General features: G+C 43.5%; 1 protein-coding gene across 2 annotated transcripts in view; it reads left to right on the plus strand.

The window, feature by feature from the left end:
• The first annotated feature begins 1,722 nt into the window (after positions 1-1,722).
• The window catches only part of LINGO3 (leucine rich repeat and Ig domain containing 3), a 143,507-nt gene continuing 133,187 nt past the window's right edge, over positions 1,723-12,042 (plus strand). For both annotated transcript variants that reach the window (XM_063914778.1, XM_063914779.1), the window contains exon 1: positions 1,723-1,890. The gene's annotated coding sequence lies outside the window, so the exon portion shown is untranslated. The remainder of the gene's footprint in view (positions 1,891-12,042) is intronic.

Raw genomic sequence — 12,042 nt, forward strand, 5'->3', positions numbered from 1 at the left:
AGCCGCTTATACACATTACACAGCACAGTAGTGTCGTTATTTACATTACATTACACAATAGAGCCGCTTATACACATTACACAGCACAGTAGAGCCGCTTATACACATTACATGACACAGTAGTGTCGTTATTTACATTACATTACACAATAGAGCCGCTTATACACATTACACAGCACAGTAGAGCCGCTTATACACATTACACAGCACAGTAGTGTTGTTATTTACATTACATTACACAATAGAGCCGCTTATACACATTACACAGCACAGTAGACCCGTTTATACACATTACATGACACAGTAGTGTCGTTATTTACATTACATTACACAATAGAGCCGCTTATACACATTACACAGCACAGTAGAGCCGCTTATACACATTACACAGCACAGTAGTGTCGTTATTTACATTACATTACACAATAGAGCCGCTTATACACATTACACAGCACAGTAGAGCCGCTTATACACATTACATGACACAGTAGTGTCGTTATTTACATTACATTACACAATAGAGCCGCTTATACACATTACACAGCACAGTAGAGCCGCTTATATACATTACATGACACAGTAGTGTCGTTATTAACATTACATTACACAATAGAGCCGCTTATACACATTACACAGCACAGTAGAGCCGCTTATACACATTACATGACACAGTAGTGTCGTTATTTACATTACATTACACAATAGAGCCGCTTATACACATTACACAGCACAGTAGAGCCGCTTATATACATTACATGACACAGTAGTGTCGTTATTAACATTACATTACACAATAGAGCCGCTTATACACATTACACAGCACAGTAGAGCCGCTTATACACATTACATGACACAGTAGATCCCAATTCCCTGATCCTTTCAGAAACGGGATTTTTAAGCATGTTTAATATTTGTGATACCCCAACCTCGCCATCAGGGGTCGGGGCATTGCCCCAACAAATCTTAGATGTATGGGGGCCATAACACTTGGAGGATCTTACTTTTAATAATTATAGTACTAAGTAGACCTTAGATGGACCATGCTGCAATGTGGGGCAATAAACCTCAACTTGTTGTACAACCTCCGGTCAGTACGCATCCTTATACAAATGACAATTACAGTACAATATATGTATCTTTTATAAAAAATATATATATACCTGTCTTTCATCTCAGAGCATAAAAATAGCTGTATGGAAAATTGAAAATATTTTCCAGGTCTTCTCACAGAGTCGCAAGTGAAATTATCAGCTCCACCTGTGGATCTTGTAAAATGTGTCAGTGAGTAACGAGTTCACCTGAACACCTGCTGGGTGACCTGAAAAACATGAACTGTTTGGTGTCCTGAGGGCTAAGTTTGAGAACCACTGGTTTAGAATATTCCCATTTGGAAATGAGGTATGTTAATGTGGATCAAGGCTAAAATCAGTGTAAACTATTATTTGCCTCAACAGTTTTGGATGTAATTTCTATTGAAAGCAACAAGGGCAAATTAAAGGGTAATAACTGAGGGCAGAAAATGGTAAGGGAAATATTGCAAAAAGAAAGCGGAAAGATGGCTAACTAGTGCAGGGAGTGAACACAAATTAAGCAGCAAGAGATATGAAGGACAATAGGTAAGAGGGAAAACAGATAAGGGGAAACAAGCATAGACAATAAGAGAATGGCAATGAGAGGAGGGAGGGCTGGAGAGCGAGTCAGTGACTGAGACGCATGCTGCAGCCCAGTGTTTTGTTTGAGGCTGAGCAGCAGAGGAACAGAGTGACTGGGAGGAGAGACACAAAACTGAGACACTGTGACATAGCTAACAGATTGGGACGAGACGAAACACACATTCAATCTAACCACGATGATAAGGAGGGAGAGCAACAGACGGAAGACACCACTACAGTGAGTGCTGGACCTGAAAGTGTGTGGGAGAATAAGTGCTGGAATGGCATCAGGGCTGCAGGACAGGATGAAAACACTGATAGAGCTGTATGCATGTGAGAGTCATAGCAGAGGAAACTGCAGTGCAGGCTTCAGGTAGTGTGTAAAAGCTAGATTTAGAGGGTCAGTACTTGACACCCTAAATAAGAGGGGAACTGCAGTGTAATGTGTCATAGAGGAGTATGTATGGCACTGTGATGACAGAAGAGACTGCATGATTTGTCAATTGCACATCAGAAAGTAGAAAGATGCATTTTCACATGCAGAAAAAAATGAATGGATTTCTTGAATTAAACAGTTTACGTCATGAGGTATATTATCTATGCCCATAACGGATACTCAAACAACAAGCAATTGATAGAGATCTGAAAGCATCAATGATTTTTCAGGTGCACTATAATATAAGTCTGTAGAGAATGTGTGCATGGCGTGTTTTCTGTCTGAGTGCATGAGCACACCTTTGTGGAATTGAATGTTTACAAACATTTTGTTTGCTCCTTTGATTACATTTTTTCAAGCACTGCTACAGCTATGTATATTTTTTATCCTTTATAGACATGTACACAAGACTTCAGCATATTTAATTTATACTTATACATTAAGCATGCACATGTACATATCACACTTAAAAGCATATGACAGCTTACAAAAAACAATGCATATATGTATCTGGCGCCACAGAAAAACAACATATTAATATATTACATTATTGTACTACACACATGAAGTCAAAGCTATTCAAAGTATTTTTCACTGTAAACAGAAGATCATAAGCACACTGCTAATAACAATACATTACATCACACACAGCCTCCTTACAACAGTATTTCACGCTCAGTTTGATAAGAGGATATTACATGCTACGTCTGATATTATTAGTATATCACCCTCGCAGATGGTTAGTGAAGCTAAGGTTGCTATATCACATGCCTGACCTATTTATGCATACTTACCCGGACAGGCATCTGACAAGGTTCTTAGGTCACATTGTGCACTGCACATGAAACATACAGGTTTTATCTAAACCACAGAACACACAGTCACACTGCACATAAAAGAAAGTAAAACATGATGTACTCTACATGGTATTTTTTGTATACAATAGATGACTAAATATGACTTAGCCAAAGCCAGACACAGTATGCAGATACAAAACAAAACAGAATTGTGGCCTATGTACATTTGCAGAGTAATTATATGAGAAATGGGAACAAATGCGAGGGTAGCTAATAACAGCATACTGAACTCACACAGTTTGCCTTGTCAGTATATGACAACCAGCATTCAGTTATCCACTGTAGTGACATTATACACAGTGCTTACCACCTTGGTTGTATCAGCTGCATTGATACTGTGCATGTGTGTTTTTCACATTGCCTTACTGCTGAGGATCAACTTATGTTTTATAAAATGTCCTAAAAATGTCTCCCACCTTTTATAGTGTCATTTGGCAATAACACGGAAACTCTACCGCGCTCATCTGGTCTACCTGACCTAAATAAAGAGGACGCCCACTTTTCTGATATTATTGAATGATATGCTTGTGTAAAGCACCCCATATAGCCAGCGTGCATTTGAATGAAATGAGATATTGTACAACACTGTGTACCAGGGGCGGATTGGGAACAAAAAGCGTCCCTGGAAAAATTTGTACTAGTGGCCCCACATGGGCAGCACTAGAGGTGTAAGGTCTGGTCTAGCCATGGGCCATGGCAGCAGCACCCTCCCTCCAAGACTTTCCAGATAGTGGGCATGTCCAGCATCAAGGGGGTAGTTACAAAGAAATAACATTAAATATTATGAGCACATTATATGATACACCTTCAGAATTTAGGAAACTATATAATTCTTTAGAAAGATATATTTTCTTGCTTATTACACCAACCGTATCCCAATCACTATTCACTCAATCTTATATGTCAGCCAAGCAGGCAGACAGAGAATACACTAGATCATCTGCAATCACAGGCTAAGTGGAAAAGTCATTTTCATATATGCAAATTGTTTGGCATCTTATTCATTATGTCTATAAAAAGGACCACATGTCCTCAAACAAAACAGGCCCGCGGGTGCATCGGCCCACCGGGAATCTTCCCTGTAAGCCCTATGGTCAATCAGCCTCTGCTGTGTACTAAGATTTACGGACAGTGGCTTTTGTCTGGGTACATGTGTATCATGAGTGATAGTATATCATACACTCAATCTGCTCTTTTGTGCACTGACACAGGAGGAGAGGAAGTGTCCACGGTGCTGAAAGAATCAACTTCAAGGATTATACAGCTATAGAAATTCAAAGTTTTCATAAGGTTGCACAATGTTGTACTTATGAAGTGTAGCTGCAAGTTTTACATGTTTACATCTCTTTGGAAAAGCTATGAATGTAGGAAATGGAATATGTTTTCAGTGCAGGCCAAAGAAATAATAATCAAATATGATTAGATTTTTATTGTCTTTATATTCTGCCATTGTAGGCTTCCCTTATACTCACTGTGGATAGAAGAGAATGTGTTCCAGTGTGATACCAATTATAGTGAGCATATTGAGACTAGAAAGAATATTTTCTGTTGTTACACCCGTCTACTGTATTTTATCCATTTACATGTGTAATACTACAGTGCAGTACATGTAATAATGTCAGCGTGTATAAGCTGCTAGTGTCTTTAAAATACCCGAAATTTCATACCTTTTCATTTCTGTCCCCAAAGCTACACTGACAGCTTCCTTCCTTATATGTCTGTCTCCTTCAATATATGTCTCCCTTCTCTCCTTTGCGTATAATGCAACTGACATTATCGCTGATGTTAGGAAAATGATGCCAAGAAATCAGAGAATGGAGACAGACAAAACTAACTAAAATAACAACAAAAAATAAAGGTTCATGGCAATCAAATATGTTTCTGGAAAATAACCCATTAAATACAGGGCCGGTTCTAGACCTTGTGGTGACCAGGGCGAAAGTTTCCTCTGATGTTCCCCCCCCCCCCCCCTCCGATCGGTAAAATAGGGTTAGTGCGCGGCAAAAAATAAGGGCGTGGCTACAGTTATGCCGATCTGTAGTTGTGCCCCCAGTAGAGTTATGCCCCCTGTAGCTGTGCCCCCAGTAGAGTTATGCCCCCTGTAGCTGTGCCCACAGTAGATTTGCCCCCTGTTCTGTGCCCTCAGTAGTTTTTACCCCTGTTGCTGTGCCCTCAGTAGTTGTGCCCCTGTAGTTTTGCCCCCTGTTGTTGTGCCCTCAGTAGTTTTTACCCCTGTTGCTGTGCCCTCAGTAGTTGTGCCCCTGTAGTTTTGCCCCCTGTTGCTGTGCCCGCAGTAGTTTTGCCCCTGTTGCTGTGCCGTCAGTAGTTGTGCCCATGTAGTTTTGCCCCTGTTGCTGTGCCCTCAGTAGTTATTCCCCCTGTTGCTGTGCCCTCAGTAGATTTGCCCCCTGTAGCTGTGCCCTCAGTAGTTGTGCCCCTGTAGTTTTGCCCCTGTTGCTGTGCCCTCAGTTTTTCCCCGTTGCTGTGCCCTCAGTAGTTTTGCCCCGTTGCTGTGCCCTCAGTAGTTTTTCCCCCTGTTGCTGTGCTCTCAGTAGTTTTGCCCCCTGTTGCTGTGCCCTCAGTAGTTTTGCCCCCTGTTGCTGTGTCCTCAGTAGCTTTGCCCCTGTTCCTGTGCCTTCAGTAGTTGTGCCCCCTGTTGTTGTGCCCTCAGTGTGCCCAGTTGCTGTGCCCACAGTAGATGTTCCCCCTGTTGCTGTGCCCTCAGTAGTTGTGCCCCGTTGCTGTGCCCTCAGTAGATGCGCCCCCTGTTGCTGTGCCCTCAGTAGATGCGCCCCCTGTTTCTGTGCCCTCAGTAGATGTGCTCCCTGTTGCTGTGCCCTCAGTAGATGTGCCCTCAGTAGATGTGCCCCCTGTTGCTGTGCCCTCATTAGTTGTGCCCCCTGTTGCTGTGCCCTCATTAGTTGTGCCCCCTGTTGCTGTGCCCTCATTAGTTGTGCCCCCTGTTGCTGTGCCCTCAGTAGTTGTGCCCCGTTGCTGTGCCCTCAGTAGTTGTGCCCCGTTGCTGTGCCCTCAGTAGATGTGCCCCCTGTTGCTGTGCCCTCAGTAGTTGCGCCCCGTTGCTGTGCCCTCAGTAGATGTGCCCCCTGTTGCTGTGCCCTCAGTAGTTGTGCCCCGTTGCTGTGCCCTCAGTAGATGTGCCCCCTGTTGCTGTGCCCTCAGTAGTTGTGCCCCGTTGCTGTGCCCCCAGTAGATTTGCCCCTGTAGCTGTGCCTTCAGTAGTTGTGCCCCATTGCTGTGCCCTCAGTAGATGTGCCCCCTGTTGCTGTGCCCTCAGTAGTTGTGCCCCGTTGCTGTGCTCTCAGTAGATGTACCCCCTGTTGCTGTTCCCTGTTGCTGTGCTCTCAGTAGTTTTGCCCCCTGTTGCTGTGCCCTCAGTAGCTGTGCCCCTGTAGTTTTGCCCCCTGTTGCTGTGCCCTCAGTAGCTTTGCCCCTGTTGCTGTGCCTTCAGTAGTTGTGCGCAGGGGCAAACGCAGGATTTAGCGAAAGGGTTTTCCGTGGGTGGGTGTGTGTGCATATATCCATGTATTTGTAATATATATATATATATATATATATATATATATACACATATACACACACACACACACACACACACACATACATATATACAAATATTTATACAGATGGAGCCATGCTCATTTAGCATGGCTACACCGCAAGAGGGGGGTGCCTGGGCGTGCCTCCGCCCAGGCACGCTGGCGAGCGCACAGAGACGCTCCCATTCACTGGGCGCACTCAGTCGCAGATGGAGCCACAATTAGCATGGCTCCATCTGTATATATATATATATATATATATATATATATATTTATATATACAAAGCAAAGAACTCTCTTGGCAGAGAGAGTAATACGCGGCACTGCAGGATTTGTATAATAATGAAAAATTTACTTCAACGTTTCGGGACCCTAAGTCCCGTCGTCAGGAAACAAAGCATACATGAAAACAAACAGTGTAATCTTACCTTATATCCCCTTGGTGCCTGTATTCTCCTCCTCGCCTTCTCCCAGACTGCGCCGGAGCCGGGGCGCCGCCAGCGGGACCCGGAGGGCGTGTCGCAACCCAATGACGTCATGGCCACAGTTCCCGGCGGTTGCTAGGCAACCAACTGGTGCGTCTCCCCGTTCACCGCGCCGTCTGTGGGAGGCAATAGGGTTAAGAGAAACTGCAGGCACACACCCACCAGATGTTAAATAAAACATACTAATGTGTATACCATAGATTACTATGTGCAAAAGACATATAGAAGCAAAACAAAACATTAGTGTGGATCGATCACTAGGCAAACAATGAAGAATGAATGTAAAACATCAAAGAAAGCTCACTGAGCTAAAGGGTGGTAAATAATACAGCAGGCAGGTGGATGGTATACATAATCAAATGATCACTAAATATCCAATCTGATATAGAGAGAAGGCACACTAATGAAATATTATATATCATATCACAGGGGAATTTAAATAAATAAGCAGAGTAGACAAAACAGCTATAGCAGAGAGTTCCATGTAATTCGTTCATTCAGGCCATTTGGTGCAACAGTATTTAAGCGAAAAATCCAAGAGGCTTCCAACCGTAGCAAAACCTTGGTGCGGTCTCCCCCTCTATTGGATACAGGTATCTGATCAATGATCATGTAAGTCAGACTTGATAAAGGATGATGATGATCTCTGAAATGCGTTGCAACAGGTTGATCGTTAGGTTTGTCATTTAAAGCTGCTTTAATGGCAGAGCGATGGAGTGCCATGCGTTCCTTAAACTTGCGCGTAGTCATCCCTACGTAGTACAACTTGCATGGACAGATGATTATATATATAACGTAGCGTGAGTCACAAGACAAGTTGTGTCTAATTTTGTATTCCAGTCCCGTATGTGGATGTAGAAAGCTGGAACCAGTGAGTAAAAACTTGCAAGTTTCACATTTCGGGCACCTGTAGCAACCTAATTTACCATACGTAGATTTCTTAGATGGAATGGTGATGTCTGAGCGGACCAAATGGTCCCGCAGGTTTCGGCCTCTCCTATAGCATGCCATTGGTCGCAGATCCTTCAATCCGGTTAATGAATGATCAGTAGCCACAATAGGCCAACGGGCTTTACATGCCTGTGGTACAAGAGCGCTTGCTGTGTCAAATGTAGTTATCCATGGGAAGACGTCAGTCTGAGATCTCTTAGAAGATGTTTGTAGTAGATCACACCTATTCAGAGCCATAACCCGGTTCTTGGTCTGCAGGAGTCTTTTCAAATTATATCCCCTGTCATGAAATTTGTGTAAAACAAGATCAAGTTGGTGTGAGAGATCATGTCTGTCGCTACAGATACGTGCCGCTCTCAACATCTGGGAGTACGGTAACCCATTTTTTAAAGGTGGCGGGTGATGGCTACTGGCCAAAAGGAGAGTGTTGCGGTCAGTTTCTTTACTGTAAACTGAGGTGGAAATATGTTTATCTTGAAGCTTGATTTCCACATCCAAGAATGAAATAACTTGTTGGCTCCATTTATATGTAACTTGATGGGATTCTCCAGAGCATTGATCTCTTGCATCATGGTGATAAACAAATCTGGACTTCCATCCCAAAGCATAAATAGGTTGTCTATATAGCGACAAAATAGACGGATATTCTTGTTATATTTTCCAGAAAAAAACAGCTTTTCTTCTTGTTTGAACATATATATGTTGGCATACGCCGGAGCAACCGCCGATCCCATTGCGCAGCCGGCTAGTTGTAGGTAGATGTGTCCATCAAACAGAAAGTAGTTGCGATTCAGGATTAGTTCAAGTAATTTCAGGAAGAGATCAAAATCCATTTCAAAGTCTGTGGTATGACGCACCAGGAAGTCTTTCATTGCCGTTAGGCCATCACTGTGAGGGATAGAGGTATATAGACTCTCTACATCCATGACACACATGATGGTGTCATCAGAAATGTCGGTTATACCCATTAATCGATTCAAAAAATTAGTGGTATCTTTCAAATATGTTGGACACTTGACTATATGTGGTTGGAGTAATATGTCCAAATACTGAGAGATAGGTTGATACAGACTCCCACGTGCTGATATAATTGGTCGTCCCGGTGGATTCACTAACCGTTTGTGAATCTTGGGGAGAGTGTATAATATAGGGATAATGGGATCTGATTGTATCAGAGCCGTCTGTAGAGGTTGTTCAATCAATTTCAAATTGAACGATTCCTGCAAGATGAAGTTGAGTTCTTTTTGATATTTCGCAGTAGGGTCAAACGTCAATTTCTTATATATGGTATGATCAGAGAGTTGTCTTTGTATTTCTCTACGGTAGTCGTCTATATTCTGTACGACAATCCCTCCTCCCTTATCAGCAGGTCTGATGGTGATGCTCTTATCTGCTTTTAGTGTTTTTAGCGCATTCCACTCTGCTTTGCTTAGATTCGAATGTCTCTGCGATGGAGTTGAGGTGTAACGAGTCATGGAATTATCTAATAGTCTCGTGAACGTCTTAATGCTTGAATTTGAAGATATTGGATCAAAATTTGAGCTAGACCGCGATTGAATGAATTTTGCAGTAGGATGATTTGTCGAAACAGAAGCCTTATCTTGAAAGAACTCATTGAGTCGTAGTTTCCTATTTAGGCGGTGCATATCAATTTGCCAATTAAAGTCATTGTGTGGAACAGTCGGTACGAAAGATAGGCTGTGGTTCAACAAAGACACCTCATTATCAGTAAGTGGACGGTCAGAAAGGTTGAATACTAAATTCACTTTTTGGCTTTGGACTTTATGGTCCCTTTCATTTTGGCCGCCACGGCAGGTCCTGGATCTTTTGATGTTTCCGCCCGGCGTGTAATAACCCCTAAAGGGGGCCTCCGATGGTTACCAGACCCGTCAGATTCGGGTCCTGCGAAATCGCTGTCACTCTGGGATGATGAAAACACTGATGTATTGCGGTTTTTCCGTGAACGCCAGTGTGGCTTAGAGCGTTGATTATAATATCTAGACGGTTCAGTCCCAGTTAACCAGCGGTATACACTGTTCGTATCATAGTCCTGCTGGACAGTCTGAAATTTGGCTTTCTTAAATTTTTGTAGTTCCCTTTTATAGGTATCAACTTGTGTTTGCAGTTTGTTCCACCGATGGTCATGATCATGGTCACTTAATAATGTCGAGTTCGAATCAAGAAGGTCTGCAATTTTTGCTTTAGTGCTTTTAAGTTCTTTCCCTGCTTCTTCAATTACAAGAAGCATGAGATCTAGGCTGCATTTATTAAGTACAGCAAGCCATCTCCTGCAAAAATCTGGATTTTTCCTACCAATCGTAGGAACTTTGCGGACACGAAATCCTCGCGGAATAAACTTGCGACGGAAGTAGTCCGATAAGGATTGTCCGTGTAGCGTATAGTCTATCTCTTTTTTTCTAGATCTCAGTAGCATATGATAAAGATCTTCAGCTGTGACGTCTTCAATGTCTCCCTCTTTAAATAGGATGTTTGCCGCCTCATCGTCTGTAAAGGAGAGAATTTCTCCAACTGCTAAAATTAATGATGCAAACTCGGTACCATCCATAGCCATGGAGAAAGTCGATGCCACAGGTGATTGCTTGCTCATCACAAAAAACGTGAATAATCACCAAAGATTGAAAAAAGTGAAAGCGATGCTTGGAAACATGTAGGTAATGTCCACAAACAAATCTGCACAGGTGCCTTATCCCTAGGATGTCCTTTAGCACGGACAGTCCAATCGATAGTTGTACAGCTGGATCGGCACTCTAATAATAAAAATAAGTACCTGCGTGCCTTCGTAGAAAATATTTACAAATATTTACAAAGCAAAGAACTCTCTTGGCAGAGAGAGTAATACGCGGCACTGCAGGATTGCTCCGGCGCAGTCTGGGAGAAGGCGAGGAGGAGAATACAGGCACCAAGGGGATATAAGGTAAGATTACACTGTTTGTTTTCATGTATGCTTTGTTTCCTGACGACGGGACTTAGGGTCCCGAAACGTTGAAGTAAATTTTTCATTATTATACAAATCCTGCAGTGCCGCGTATTACTCTCTCTGCCAAGAGAGTTCTTTGCTTTGTAAATATTTTCTACGAAGGCACGCAGGTACTTATTTTTATTATTAGAGTGCCGATCCAGCTGTACAACTATTTATATATACACATACATACACACACACATGCACATACATATATAGCACACATTCATATATACAGTACATACACAAAAACACGATACGTACATACACAAACACACACACAAACACATACATACAAACATACAAATAAAGTCACACATGAACATAGACTTCACACTTACATATACAGCATTATATATGATCCACCAGGCGCTGAGAGCAGTGTGAGAGGACGGAGGGAGCTGCTGTGGCTGAGCATGCGCAGCCAGCAGCTCCCACGGGCCCAGGGACATTCTGTAAGCAGAGAGCTCAATAGCTCTCTGCTGCTACAGCTCCGCCGAGGCGATCGTGATCGCGGTTGCGGCTTTTGTTGAGACGGAGACACAGCTGTCTCCGTCTCAAAATAGAAAATCAACTCTTCAGGGGGGGGTTCCAGGTACTCGGAAAACCCCCTGTGTGCGCCACTGGTGCTCCCTGTTGCAGTGCCCTCAGTAGTTGTGCCCCGTTGCTGTGCCCTCAGTAGATGTGCCCCCTGTTGCTGTGCCCTCAGTAGATGTGCCCTCTGTTGCTGTTCCCTGTTGCTGTGCCCTCAGTAGATGTGCCCCCTGTTGCTGTGCCCTCAGTAGATGTGCCCCCTGTTGCTGTGCCCTCAGTAGATGTGCCCCCTGTTGCTGTGCCCTCAGTAGATGTGCCCTCTGTTGCTGTTACCCGTTGCTGTGCCCTCAGTAGATGTGCCCCCTGTTGCTGTGCCCTCAGTAGTTGTGCCCCGTTGCTGTGCTCTCAGTAGATGTGCCCCCTGTTGCTGTGTCCCAGGTAGCTGCGCCTACAAAAAAAAAAAAAATATTCACCAGCCCCGCTCCTGCTTCCAGATCGCTGCTGCTGTCCTCCGTCTCCGACCGCCACTCCACGGATCTGTGGGAGAGACATCATGATGTCTCTCCCATAGCACTGCACACAGACACTAG

This window comes from Pseudophryne corroboree, chromosome 1, assembly GCF_028390025.1.
Source record: "Pseudophryne corroboree isolate aPseCor3 chromosome 1, aPseCor3.hap2, whole genome shotgun sequence".
In the NCBI taxonomy this organism is placed as follows: domain Eukaryota; kingdom Metazoa; phylum Chordata; class Amphibia; order Anura; family Myobatrachidae; genus Pseudophryne; species Pseudophryne corroboree.